Here is a 15,156-nt window from a genome sequence, read left to right as displayed (position 1 = left end):
TGCAAACCTGTTGTCATCTGATAACACATTAATATCCAGAACATGCATAGAGCTGCAGCCCCACAAGAACAACATTGCCCCTCTCCACGCCAGATCCAGATCCTCCTGCTCCCATGAGGGCTACACCCCTGTCCTGCAGCCCCACCTGGCCAGGCCAACTTTCAGAAGATATAACAGGTAGCTATGACCCTGGCCCTATGGTGCCTTCCCACCCTCCTAAACTCTCAAGAGGGAAGCCTGTAACCCCAGTGGGCTGGGCCCTCTATCTCTGTCCTTGTAACATCCTAAGCAGGGAGGCTGGCCAGGCTGAAGGTGCAATATCCCCTTCCTTCCATGTAGAGACAAGTGACCTCCCCATTCATCACAAGTATCACTGGGCCCAGAGAGCAGGTACAATGTCCAGAGTGCCCTCGGTTTGCCCAAGGACTCTGTGCCCTAACCCCCTCCCACCCCCAACCATGCTCATCACTATTAAACTGCCAAGTCGCCAGTGTTGCTAAAGAATGGTGAGGATCAGGCTGGGTGCTCAGAACCTGGCTGTGGTCCCCACAGATGTCTCTAGTTCTGTTCAGTCTTGGCTAACAGAGAACTGAGAAGCTGGAGTGAGAAACAGCTGGCTGGCTGGGGCACGGCAGAGGAAAAGGGGTCACCTGCAAGAGTTGGGAGGTCCTCCATTCCCTTGCAGGAGGCCCTGGGCACTGATTTTGTCTGGTTCAGAGCTGTGCGTCTTTGCATCCTCCTCAGCTGACCAAGAGCATCCTGGTGTGTGGGGTGTGACCCCCTGTCTGCTCCTACCTGGCCAGACTTTCATTCATTCCCTGCCCAAGTACTGAGCTCAGGCCAAGCCCAGGTTTGTGTTCTTTTAGGGTTGAGGACAGTTTGCTGCCCAGCGCTCCTTCAGGAGAATGGAGAAGGCTGTGCATGTGTCCCTTCCCTGTACATCCACAGCCCTGTACCCTGCCAGAGCCTTGGCCCAGCCTCTTTCCTGCAGCCCTCAGATGATTCCCAGGTCCCTGCACTTCTGCCCACTCCTACCTCCTCGAATTTGCTTGTGTTGTCCCCTCCACCTGCATGCCCTCCCTTACTCAAATGACAGCCTGGTGGCTCTGTGACACCTCTCTCAGACTCTGAACTTTAGTGGAAAGCAGACAGTGGGGCCATTGGAGGATGGAGGTAACGAGGTCTGCAGGGGCCAGGGTCAGAGCTCTTTTGGGGCACACTGGGTTCTGGGTGCTGAGAGACACTGCTGACAGCATAGACCTGGGTGGGCTCGCAGTGCAGGTGCCCAGGCTTGGATGAAGGGACATCCAGGAGCCAGTCCGTTTGGCTCTCAGATGGCACCCAGAGCCCAACAGAGGAGCCTGCAAAGGAGCAGACATACTCTCAAGGGGAAGGAAACCACGGAGATTTGTCAAAGGAACCGCTTGAGGCATTTTCCAGGACCGAATGACCAGTTGGGCAAGGGCTCCTGGGGAGGACTAGCAAAGCAGTGCCTGATGACCACCCATGTGTCATGCTCAGAGGATGCTTGCAGCTTCCGCTCTCTGCCGCCCCTGGTGGCCTCATCCAGGCTAGGTGGGGCTGGAGTGGACCACGGGGCCTTGGGAGCTCTGCTCCGAGCCAGCGAAGATCCCTCCAAGGACACCGGGTATCTGAGACCGGAGCCGCACCTTCAGAGTGGGCTGTGGTCGTGTTGGTACGCGGAGGACAGGCCGCGGAGGACAGGCCGCGGGCACTGACCAGTGGTTAATATTTCCAGTGAACGGCCATGGACCTGCAGTCATTTCTCTTGATCACACGGGGGCGCTGTGCCACAGCCCTGGGGAGGGGCGGGGCCGGGGCGTGGCTGCAGGTTGCACCTATTCCCCTGATGCAGTGCAGGTAACCCTGGGCTCACGATTTATAGGCGCTGTAGATTCCCTGCAAGGCCGACATTTTAAACTTAAGCTTCTTAGGTAGACTTAAGAGACTACAGAAATGGCTTATACTTTTGCACAGATAAATGCGTGTGTGCACACATGCTCGCTCAGTGCCGCCGTTGGGGGGTGCAGTCTGTCTGGATCATTTGTTAACCTTGGGAGGGACAGGTGGCTCAGCTCTCTGGGCCATTCTCTTCTCAGCTCCAGGAAAGCAGGGACATTAATGTACTCTCAGTTCCAGGAGCAGTAGCTGGCACGTGTTGGGTGGTCAGTAATGATTTGTGGAACGAATTAACCAGCCAGTGTCTCACTGGACATTAACTGAAGATGGGTGGACTGAGTTGTTTGGATTAGACCAGAAGCTTGAAATGAAAATGGAAATGGTAATGATGGGGCTGGGATTGTGGCTCAGCGGTAGAGCACTCCCCTAGCACGGGTGTGACCCGGGTTCGATTCTCTGCACCACATAAAAATAAAGGCATTGTGTTAAAAAAAAAAAAAAGAAAAGAAAAGAAAATGGAAATGGGTTTATGAATATGGAAAGTGAATTTCCACCTTTGCACCACCCTTACAGACTCAGGCCATGGTCCCATCTGTACACTTGGGCTCCAGTATTGCAGTGTCTCTCTGTCCCACACAGGGGACAGGGGTGAGAGTAGCCCTGGAGAGGGAAGTGGGAGCTGGGCAGCCAACTGGGCTGTAGAAGAAGGGGAGGGACCCCTGGTGGACAGACAGAGGGAGCACTGGAAGAGAGGTGGTTCACTGGTGTCTCAGTCCCACCTGACCCAAGACCCAGAGGGAAGGAACCAGGGAAAGGCTCCCAGTGTTGAGATACAGTGCTCAGAATTTCTCACATTCCAAAGTGGTACTGAGTCAGCTCAGCTGCCCTCCCCTCCTCTGTTGTGCTCCCAGGTGAGAACCTGATGTAGCCGACATCCACAAGTGTGGCTAAATTCTCTTTCAGGTGACTGTGCCTCTTTGTCCACGAGCAGAATGATGGTACCTACTCCACTATCATGGGAACAGTGGCTGTCCAAAGGTATGTCCATGTCCTAATCTAGGAACCAACAAGTTTACATTATATGGATTTCCTGTCCCCACAGCCTTGGAAAGACATGCAAGAGATACTGGGCTTTGAGTTCCCTTTGTCAGACACCAGCAGGCAGGAGGAAGTGCTGCCATATTGGCAGGGCCATTCGTCTCTTGGTGGCCCCTATTAATTTTGAGGCAAAGCACAAAGGCTACCTTTGGCCTGGGAAGTCCCTGTGACCAGAGTAGTCTATGATACCAGGCTGTTTCAAAGTCTCCAGTGGTAGCTGGGTAGGGCCTCTGCTACCCAGTAAAGGAACCTGACCAGCTCTGTTGGGTCCTTATAGTGGCCCCACAGGACTATACACTTAGCTCCCTGTTTCCCCAGGAAGAGAAACTTCCTGGTCCTGCAACCACTGTTCCCAGAGAAATAAAAAAATATGAAACAGGACAGGAGAATCCATTAATTAAATTTTTTTTCTTTTCTCTCTTCTGGACACCAGCAGGCAGGAGGAAGTGCTGCCATATCTTTCTTTTTGCTTATCTCTCTTTTGCTACAGTCATCCTGCTGTTAATTTCTTCCTATGACTTTAAATTTTCATCTATTGCTGGCGTGGTGGCACATGTCTGTAATCTTAGCAGCTAGGGAGGCTGAGGCAAGAGGATTGAGATTTCCATAGCCAGCCTCAGCAATGGAAAGGCACTAAGCAACTCAGTGAGACCCTGTCTCTAAGTAAAATACAAACTAGGGCTGGGGATGTGGCTCAGTGGTCCAGTACCAAAAAATAAATGAATAAAAAATCTATTGTATTTTTGCCTCTTTTTTAATATTTATTTTTTAGTTGTAGTTGGACACAATACCTTTATTTCACTTATTTTTATGTGGTGCGGAGGATTGAACCCAGGGTCTTGCAGGTGCAAGGCAAGCGCTCCACTGCTGAGCCACAACCCCAGCCCATTTTGCCTCTTTTTCAATTGAATGTTTTTAATTATAAGTTGATGTGGTTTAATTTGCATTCATAGCTTCTGTTTAACAACTCCATTAAAAGTTCCTGAAAATCAACATTGGCCTTTTCAAGATCAACTAACTCTGTGAAGGGGTGTAGGGGTTCACCACCTCATTGCTTTCTTTTCACTTCTTGTGTACCAGTGTAAGGGTAAAATTTCTAAGCTGATTCTAAACTGCAAAGCCTGAGTTAAAGTGTAAAAGACCGGGCATTGTAAAGTTTCCGAGCTGCAGGGCCTGAGTTAAAAAGTGAAAGACTAGGTATTGTTAAAATTCCCCTGCTACCCCCAGAACCTGTAATCCCTGTAGCTGTTAGGACAATACTGGAACTGCCCAGTAAATATTTCCACTGTTTCCACTGGTTGTCTAATAACCTGGGACTCTGTGTAGTGTGTCACGTAGTCCTTTAGGCCCTAAAACCAATCAGTTTGAATATGTACCCCGCTTAGAAGTGACCAATCACCCCTGCCCAGCCTGTTCCCGCCAATGAATATACTAATCATGTTTCAGAGTTGTTGTTCAATTTTCCCACGCCTCATGATGATTTGTTCTGATGTATGCAAAGCCCCCCCCTCCCCCCCGCCCTCCCCAAAAAGTGTACTTAAGCTCTGCTTGATCTCTGCTCTGGGCTCTGGGCTGCTCTATCTTCCTGAGTGAACCTGGAACCTCAGCATGCTGAATCAATAAAACCCCTACCACCAATTGCATGAAGACAGTCTCTTGTGGTCTCTTCCTCCGACGCTTCGCCAAACCCTTACACCAGTGGGTCAGAGAAGGCAGATTTTCCCAAATGGCACAGCCAGGCTGTGGGTAAGCCCAGAGTGCCCACAACCTCCTTGGCACTCCAATCCCCACCTCCTTGGTGTGATGTCTTTTTCTCATTTGTAAACCTAAGCATCAAAATTGTCCCTGGAACCTTAATGGGAAGACTCAGACCTAGTGGTCTAAGCAGCACTGACCAGGGGCTGCAGAGGAAGGGAGATTTTAGTTATGAAATAAATTCCCCAGGTTGTAGCTGAAAGGGTAAATTTTCTAAGCTGGAAAGCTTGAATGTAAAAGATTAGGTATTATTAAGTTCCTCTGTTACACCCAGAACCTGAAATTCCTGAGATAGTTAAAACAACGCCCTACTGGCCATTTAGCCTAGGGCCCTGTGCGGTTTGTCACAGGGCCCAAACCAATCAGTTTGAATGTGTAACCCGCTTAGGAATGACCAATCACCCCGGCCGACCTGTTCCCGCCAATGAATGTGCTAATCACGTCTCAGAGTTGTTGTTCAATTTTCCCACGCCTCATGATGATTTGTTCTTATGTATGCAAAGCCCACCGCCCTCTCCAGAAAGTGTACTTAAGCTCTGCTTGACCTCTGCTCTGGGCTCTGGGCTGCTCTCCCTTCTTGAGTGAGCACGGAGCCCCAGCGTGCTGGAATGGATCCCCAATAAATCCCCTTTTGCCAATTGCATGGAGCCAGTCTCTTGTGTGGTCTCTTTCTCCGATGCTCCGCTGGACCCTTACAGCAGCCATTGGACAAAGGACTGTGTCTTGCAGGTTGTTCATGGTTGAGGGCCCCTGAAGACTTATCCCTGGTGATGGTATGCAGGTGAAGCCAGAATTAGACAGGCAGTCAGTATAGATAGATAAATCGAGTCAGGTCAGATCTAGGAGGTCAATTTTGAGTGAGTCCAGGAAGACTGCCCCCTGAGGGATTGAAATGTTAATTCCTTCAGAGCCCTTCCTCCACCCTTATCAGGAACCTGCCTCTGCTTCAATCTGCTGCCAAGGTAACCTGTCCTAGGTATTGCCCCTCCCTACAAGGAGTTAAAAGGTTGTTAATGTGTCTCGGGTTGCAACATCCTGCCCTTCCCCCCTCAAGCCCACCGGGTTCCCACCTTTTGGCCATCCCAGCGAGCATTCCTGGGCCTAGCCTAGTCATGTAGGCAGGAAGTAGAAAGACAGGGGAAGGGCAGAAGAACACAGGAAGCCTAGGACATATAAAAAGGGCAGAATACCTTGCTTCTTGGGATACCAGAATACCAGCTATGGCCCCCTTCTCCCTCCTTACCCCTTTTTAAATAAACCCTGCTTTATATGTTTGTCTCGGCATGCTTCTCTAATGTTCAAACTTCAACATGTGGGGAAGCAGGACTTAGCACTGTCATGGATAACCGGTGGTATCATGGGGAACTGGCCAGCCTGCTAGGGAGGCAGCTGGGTGTTAATACCCTCCCCCTGCTTTCCCAGGGCTGGTCTCTTAACTGATCCCAAATTCCCCATTTTAACCTGGCCTGCAGGGAGGGTGCTAAAGACCCAACAGGGAGAGAAAGTCAGGCTCCCACTTTAGACAAGTCAGGCCCCCTGTCTTCCTATATTCTTGAGCTGCAAGGACCCCACAGTGTCTCCCTGGGGGTTGTGGGCTCCTTGTCCCTGTAGTGATGCAATGTCGCTGCTGCAGGAGGACTCAGGCTGGGGCTCAGGTTGGTGGCAACCACAGTTGACCGTTGTCTGATTAACCTGTTTGCAAGGCTGTGCCCAACAAGACCAGGGGAATTGGAGTGTTATGCTCGAATTCGGGACCCCCAAAGACCACCAGAGACCTAAGATCGATGTAAGCAGCAAAGAGGTGTTTATTGCGAGCTAGCTCAGTCCTCCGCACGCACACACAGCAACTAGTGACACTGAGAGGCCCCAAGCCCAGGGTTTGCAGCAGTTTTATACATTCTTTGGAGAGGGCAGGGACTTCACATACATCATAGCAAATCATCACACACCACGGGAAAATCAAATAACAACTCTAAAACATGATTAGCACATTCACTGGCGGGAACAAGTTGGGTAGGGGTGATTGGTCAGTACAAAAGGGGTATTCGTTTGAACTGATTGGTTTGAGCCAAGAGTGGTGTACGTGCTGAACTACATGGTTTCCCAATATGTTATCAACCACCATAAACTACTGGGAGGGTCATCTGGCATCCCAGGTATTTCCCTGACTCATGCTGATTGGTGGCTGCTAGGGGGCTGCTATGGGTCCCCACCTAGCCTGACTGAGTCAGGGACACCTGGTGCAGCAGCTTTCTCTGTTATTTGTAGATAAATAACTTAGCAGGGTGGGAATGTGCTTAGGAGTGCTCTGTGGGTTTTTCCAAGGACAAAGGCCATGTCCCTTCCTTGGACAGCTTTTCTCTGAGATAGAGGCTGGTTTTTCAGGAGGGAGCTGATGACTGGTGAGGATGGGCCTCCACAGGGTGGCCCAGTACAGTCATGTCAAATCCAGTGGCATTTTAACATTCTGGGGACACCAGTGCAGGGAGCAGAGGGCCCCTGGTGAACAGGAACACATAGGGCTTCAAGGTCTTGGACTCATTAACCTAGACCTGGAGCCCTCATTCCTCAGGCTGCAGACAGCTTCAGGCTGAGTCATTCCCACCCCCCAGGGCAGGAAGGATCCCAGAGAGGGGGATATAGCACCCACACTGCTCCTTGCTTCGGAAGTCTGTCCTCTGCTCCTCTGATTCCTGCTGTGGCCCCACTCCCTGAGCTCAAGCCCCAGCCTCAGCCAGCTGGGGGGACATGGAGGGTTCAAGGTCCCCAGCGCAAACCCTTTATTCCCAAGAATAGTGGGCACCTCAGGCCAGATGTGGAGGGGCCTGGCCTGGAACCAGAACCAGGAGGAGCCGTCCTTGTCAACGCGGCTGGCCCTGAGCACAGGGCCCCTCCTCAAGTCTTTCCACCTTCTCCAGCTCAGGCACCTCTGTGCTGCAGGCTGGGCTCCTCCAGGAACCTTTAGGTTCCTCTGCAGCCCAGCTGCCCCCAGTCTCCTTCATACAGAGCTGTCTTTGTCCCCAAAGTACCCCCTCGCCCCCCCCCCCCCCCCCCCGCTGCTCCACCCATCTATTTCCTTTGATGAAAAACAAATGTCTCCCAGAGCTGCCAGGAGGAGGTGGCAGAAGGACCAGTCCAGTGAGGAAGCAGCCTACTCCGAGGGCCCCAGACCCTGGGAGCCAGTGCTTCTCTGGCCCCAGCCTGGCCCTTCACCCAGGATGCTGTGGTTGCTGCTCCTGGCTCTCCCCTTCCTGGGGAGCTCCATTCCTCTGGCCCCCTTGAGTCCCAAACCCACCCCATCCCATGCCTTCCCGCCCCAGGACTCGTCCCCACCCCCAGGGCTCACAGGACCATTCCTGGGGTTGTATGGACATTATCCACTCGCCAGGAGCCTTGCTGCCTCCTGAGCCCTGGGGAGACCCTTGTCTGGTCCCTGACAGCCCCTCCACGTGCCTCCCCAGACCCCCGCCCAGGACTGGAGCTGGTGGGCATCGTGGGGGGCTGCCCTGTCTCAACCAGGAGGTTCCCGTGGTAGGTCAGCTTGAGGAGACTGTGGGAGCAAGTCTGTGGAGAATCCCTCATGTTGGGGACCGCAAATCAAGTCAAGATGGCGCCTGACAGTTTGCCAGGAGGAGTGGTTTGTGAGGCAATGCCACCGAGCCATTAAGATGGTGGGGATTCCTTATTGGCTGACTGCTGTATCTAGATGATGCTAATTGAGTCAAGCTGTGTGTAATCACTTAGGTATATATACCTCTGCTGTTCCGCAATAAAGCGGTTCCCACTACCTTGAGTTCCTGCTGAGTTCCCGCTGAGTTCCTCCGCAATAAAGCAGTTCCCGCTTCAACCTTCAAGTTTTTTTTTTTTAAAGAGAGAGTGAGAGAGGAGAGAGAGAGTGAGAGAGAGAATTTTTAACATTTATTTTTCAGTTCTCGGCGGACACAACATCTTTGTTTGTATGTGGTGCTGAAGATCGAACCCGGGCCGCACGCATGCCAGGCGAGCGCGCTACCGCTTGAGCCACATCCCCAGCCCTCAACCTTCAAGTTGCTTGTCACCTCCAAGTTATTTTGCCCAGCAAATGGTGGCCCGTACGGGGAACTCCAAGACGCTCAGGGGTAAAAGACAAGGTAAGCTGCCCGTCCCTAGAAATAGATAGGACAGGAGGAAAGCTGCTTGCCCCTGAGGAAACAGATAGGGCGAGAGGATGGCTGGCCATTTCAAGAAAATAGAAAAATTGATACAGTGTGTTTTTGTTTTGTTTTGTTTCATTTTATCTTAGTGTGTTGTGTTGTTACGGAAATATGGGATCAGAAGTTAGTAAAAATCAAACCGAAAGGGTGTTAAGTAAATTGCTGCAGGAAGGAGTCACCCCAGTAAAACAGAACAGTTAGGGCATATGTTGATAAAAGCCCAGGAACTTTAGTCAGAAAGAGGAAGAAAGTTCAGAAGAGGAAGGACTATCAGGGAAGGAGTTACAACAAAAGGCTGCTACTAACCACTTTTCCTCACCAGAGGGTGTGTGAAGCACGCGGCGCGGCGGATGCCGCGTGCGCAAGCCGCATGCGCAAGCCGGTTGAGGCCCAGCAGGGACTTTCCAGCCAGCAGTGGTCACCAGCCCTTCCCCACCCCACCCCTCCACCCCCGGCCCGGGGAGCAGGACACCACTGCCACGAGCCCAAGCCCGGGCGGCCTGGTGGCAGTTCGAGTCTGGGACACTCTCCGGGGCTGTAGGTTGCCAGGGGACAGCTACCAAGGATCTTGTCACCTTCCTCGAGAGGGTGGAAAAGAGCCTCCAAAGGAAATTCCCCGCAGGGTCCACTTCAGGATTGGCCCTGCTTTATAAAAAAAAAAAGCGGGGGGGGGGGGGGACAACCTGCCATTCTCAAGCCTTCTGAGCTTTATAAATGCAGGGTTAGCAACATCTCAAATCCATAACAGCTGATATCCAGAACTCCAGTTTTCAATTATGGTGATAGCATTTACCTTCAGATGCTTTGGTATTTTACAGCTTTCACCACAGCTGCATCATCCTGGCTCCCCTCTCTGGCTCCCACCTCTAACCGCCCAGCAGGGCAGCAAGGATTACTCAGGGCTAGCAGGAGAGAGAGAGCGAGCACGCCAGGGAGTAGCCTTTTATTGGGGAACAAGAAATTCAGGGGAGAATTCCATCCAATGAAGGTTGAGGGGGGCCGCACTCCAAGGTCAGGGTCAGTGATTGGGCCCCTGGGGTCAGTGGTCAGTCACACCCCCACACGGACGGGTTCTCTCATCAGGAGAGGGCCGGGAAAGCTCTGACACAGCCAGAACGCCTCAGACCCAAACCGGGAGTCATCCAGTCATGTGTGAGAATGGCTCCCCACAGTTAGCAATATCTCAAATCCATAACAGCTGATATCCAGAACTCCAGTTTTCAATGATAGTGATAGCATTTGCCTTCAGATGCTTTGTTATTTTACAGCTTTCACCACAGCTGCATCAGCTTACAGTTATTATCATTAAAGGTCCTGACCCAGTGATTGTCTGGAGCTGGGGGTCTGTTTGTGTGTTTCCACAGGGAGAACAGCAGCCGATTTGGATTCCAGAGAGACTAACTAAAGCAATTTCTACAGACCAAAAAGAAGATGATTTGGCTCAAATCCATAACAGCTGATATCCAGAACTCCAGTTTAGCTATCCTTACATCTGCAACAAAGGTTCTCCCACACCTGGAGGCTAATGAATAATGAGCATCATTGAGGCCTATTTCAAATGTAAAAAACTTTGAAGCTTACTTGTGGGAATACCTTTAAACCCATATGCAAGTTACAGGAAGAAGGATGAGATATCAAAAGAGTCAAACCCAGGTGGTAGCCAGGATGCTTTTTTCAATTTTGTTTTTTGAGCTCATACAGACCTAGGTTAATGTTTTTCTGATCTGTTCTATTTTTTGATCAACTGTGGAGTTTTTAAACATTGCAATGGAGATTTCACCTGTGAAATGCTACAAGGCCTCTACTATTGTGTTATGTGTGCACACTTGTGTTATGTGTTGTATGTCTGTATGTGTGTATGTCCATATATCATTTATGAGGAACACTCATGGAAAATTAAAAAAAAATGGATCCAAATATTTTTTATTCACATGATTTAAACAGTTTAATTTAAATTGGGTAAACAGATGAAAGTAAAGATGTCTTTAAAATGTGAACAAAAAAGGAGGTTAACAGATCTGTTTGTTTACTTTCACCTTTCCTTTTCATTATATTTAATAATTTTGTTAGGATAATGTACTAAATTGTTCAGAAAATTGTTTTCTTGGTGCCTGCTGGAATGCTACACAATTTTCTTTAGCCATTATTGCCAGAATTCCTACTTTAAGACAAAAATAGAAGAATTTTCAGTATTACTGAAAATCAAATGAGACTTCGGAATTATAGCTACCATCATCACAGCTGTTGCTGTTTCTGCTGCTGCTACTGCAGTTTCTGCGATAGCTATCACACAAACTGTATAAACTGATGCATCAATGAATAATGTAACTCAACAAGTAATGCTCAAAGAGTTGATTTACTTTAAGAAGAAATAGACAGGGCTGGGGATGTGGCTCAAGCGGTAGCGCGCTCGCCTGGCATGCGTGCGGCCTGGGTTCGATCCTCAGCACCACATACCAACAATGATGTTGTGTCCGCCGAAAACTAAAAAAATAAATATTAAAATCCTCTCTCTCTCTCTCTCTCTCTCTCCCTCTCTCACTCTATCTTTAAAAAAAAAAATAGACATATTAATGGATTCCTCTGCTTTAAGCTGCTTACAGAACTTGCCTGGACTATGTATCACTTATATGCATTATGAACTAATCTATTGATACAACAAATTGTAAAAGTACCAGGGTATCTTTGCTGACGGTGTCATCGGTGGTACAATTTTTCCAAGGGCTTCTTACTTGGAGCCGTCAATGGTTTGGTATCGTGGCATCTTGTATCCTCCTCCTTCTGCTCGTGGCAGGTTGTTTATGGTAAACCACTATGGTTGCTAAATATATTGGGCCGGTAATCAAAGACGGGTAAGATCCAATTACAATGGTACCAACCTAAGCCAGGAGGCTGACGATTTGAGGTCAGACCATCCAACGACGGGTAAGGACCATATGTAGTATTGGACAACCTAAAACAGGCATGGTCCCTAAACCACACACTTGTTGTTTAATAAAACAAAAGGGGGGGATGTTGGGGACCACAAATCAAGTCAAGATGGCACCTAGAAGTTTGCCAGCAGGAGTGGTTTGTGAGGCAACGTCACGGAGTCATTAAGATGGTGGGGATTCCTTATTGGTTGACTGCTATATCTAGATGATGCTAATTGAGTCAAGCTGTGTGTAATCAGTTAGGTATATATACACCTCTGCTGTTCCGCAATAAAGCGGTTCCCGATACCTTGGGTTCCCACTAACTTGGGTTCCCGCTACCTTGAGTTCCCGCTCAGTTCCCGCTGAGTTCCTCCACAATAAAGCAGTTCCCGTTTCAACCTTCAAGTTGCTTGTCACCTCCTGGTTATTTTGCCCAGCTGGACTGTGGCACCCTCATCCACCCTCTGTGGGTGCTGACAGCTGCCCACTGTGTTGAGCCATGAGTGAGCCCCACCCATTTCCTTTGCTGGATATAGATGGGCACCTGGAGGGGGCCAAGGGGCTAAGGGTGGGAGGCAGGATTTTGGGGGCCCCCTCCCTGGGCTGCAGGGAAGCCTTGGCCCCGAGGGTGTAGTCAGATTCCTGGGCTGCTGCAGAGCTTGGCCTCCCTGAGGGCCTGGCCAGCCACCCTGAGGGGCTCCTGCTCCCCTCTCCCAGGGGGGAGCTGGAGGCTTGTGCTTTCAGGGTGCAGGTGGGGCAGCTGAGGCTCTATGAAGATGACCAGCTGGCAAAGGTGGCTGAGATTGTCCGCCACCCCAAGTACAATGAGAGCCTGTCTGTCAGTGGAGGTGGGGACATCACCCTGCTGCAGCTGGAGGTCCCCATGACCAGCAGATGCACCTGGTCATCCTCCTGGCTGCCTCCCTGAGAGTCTTCCAGGGGACAATGCGCTGGGTGACCTGCTGGGGCAATAGCAGAATCTAAGGTAAAGGGTAAGAGATGCTTAGGTGGGGATGGCAGTTGGGACATGGGTATAGGTAGCTGTAGTGGAAATCCCCCCTCAGTGTGTCTTTGGGATCCTCTCTGTGGCAGCAGCATACAGAGCTGGGCTGCAGACCTCTGGGTGTCCTGGGCTGCAGCTGGTGCAGAAGCATGCTCTCTCACAGCTGGCGGGGTTTGGGGGTTGGGGAGGGTGGGGGGGCCCAGTGTTGTTGGCAATCCGGGGGCCAACAGGCTTGCAGCCCCTTGATCTCTTCCTCCGTCAAGATGACCCTGCTTGCCTATGTCCCCCACCCTCCCACAGTGTGACTCATCTTAACATAATGAAATCTGAAAAGACCCTATTTCCAAACAGTGGCAACCACAGTGGCTGAGAAGGAGGACATGTCTTCTGCTAACCCCTCAATGGGCACTTGATGTGCTTCTGATTCACTCCCCACAACCTTATTTTGGTGATAACTGCTGCTTACTTTGTAGAAAAGAACCCCAAACTCAGGAAGGTTGTCCTTTGCCCCAGACCCCCAGCTGTCCAGTCCCTTAAGTGAATATGTGTGGGAATGTGTGACTGGCCTCATTCCCACCCATGTGCACCCCAGGGAGAGCCCTAGGTGACTCCCCCCTTCCTGAGGGTGGTCTCCAGAGGATGCTGCCCCAGAGGCCCACAGGCTCTTCTTCCACCCCCAGATGAAGGTGGGGGAGACCCAGCTCTGAGCCAATTGTACATCCCCTCTGTGGGCCTCTAGCAAGGCCATCTGCCTCCCCATTTGCGACCCACCCTGCTTCTCCCAGCAGAGCCCCTGCCCTTGCCCTTCCACTTGCCAGAAGTGAAGGAGAAGGTCAAGGGGAACAAGAGCTGTGGTCTGAGCTGTGGCTTCGCCTTCCCTCCACACTCCTCACCAGTTTATCAAAAACGACAGGCTAACGGCTGGGACCCAGGTCTGTGGCCCTCGCCAGGTGAGACCCCAGATTCTCTCTTCTGTCCCCTCCTGGCCCAGGAATTGGGATCCATCAGACTCACTCCCCACAGGGTGACTCCAGGGGGCCCCGCATCTGCACATAGAACTGCACCTGGGTCCAGGTGGGGGTGGTGAGCTGGGGGGGAACCTCTGTGGTCATGACAACTTCCCTGAGGTAAGTACTAGGTGCCCTGGATCCACCACCCCGTTCCCTGCTTTCCCGGGGCCTTAGATGGGCCAGGTCTGCCTAGCAGAGGAGACCCAGCCTTGTGTGGTGATGCTCCTTCAGGCCACTCATGTTCCAGCCAGCACCCAGCTGTCCTTCCCACCCCTGCTCCATGTCAGCACTGTCTTCAGCCTCGTCTACTTCCTGTGCTCAGGAGAGAGGCAGGGGAGGCCCCAAAGGTGGTGTCCGGGAAGGACTTGCAGGGTCTCCTGCCTTCTGCTCTCCTTGGATTACATTAAACTGCAAAGCCTTCGTCCTGTGGCTGAGTGTATTTGTCCTTGTGGGGCCATCCTCTGGGGGTCCTTCGGCTCAGGCCCTTTAAGGGAGGCAGAATGGAGCTGAGAGGGGGCTAAGGATGCCCTGGGCCCGTGTGCTCCTGTCTGGAGGTCCAGGGCTCCACTAGGGAAAGGAGCTGCCGAAGATCAGCCTGGCTGGTGCCTTCTCTTCTGCCCCCTCCCCTCTCTGCCCACTCCTCGGTAAGGAATAGCCCCCATGGTGGCTGATAGGAGCCAGGTCCACAGACTTCCTGGGTGCAGCGCAGCTTGCAGAGACTTCTGTGTGGATGAGGGATGGCCTGGAGTGAGGCCCTGGGTGGGCTTGCAGGGCTGCACACACTCCTGACCATGGCAAGCCAGGCTTCTTTGGGCCAGAACTGAGATGGGGCCACAGGGATGCGCTCAGCCCAGCAAGTGGGTCCAGGTGACCAGTGTCTTGACTCCAACTGCAGCTTCTCCTCCTGTGATCCATGTGCAGTGGCTCTTGACCTTGGAAGGAAGCAGAGCCTCCAGGGTGGGTAGCGGGGTGCTTGGTTCTGCCACCGCTGACTGAAACCCTGGCTCAGGGCTCCTACCCCTACAATCCACGGGAGACCTCCCATGTGGTCCTGAGCATGAGTGCCCTGCGCCCCTGTGGTGGTGTGCACATCCCAGTGTGATCTGAACCCTCAGCCCCTGCCTCAGGCCTAATGCCGTCTCTCAGGGAAGCAGGGGCTGAATTCCTTCAGAGCCAGGCCTTTTCCCACCAGAGAGGGGCAGTGTGGGTAGGCCATGCCTGGGATCTGCAGCCACAGCCCACATGTCCTCACTTAGTCAACC

The sequence above is a fragment of the Ictidomys tridecemlineatus genome, chromosome 10, assembly GCF_052094955.1.
Source record: "Ictidomys tridecemlineatus isolate mIctTri1 chromosome 10, mIctTri1.hap1, whole genome shotgun sequence".
NCBI classification, from domain to species: Eukaryota; Metazoa; Chordata; class Mammalia; order Rodentia; family Sciuridae; genus Ictidomys; species Ictidomys tridecemlineatus.
This window is presented reverse-complemented; position numbering follows the sequence as displayed.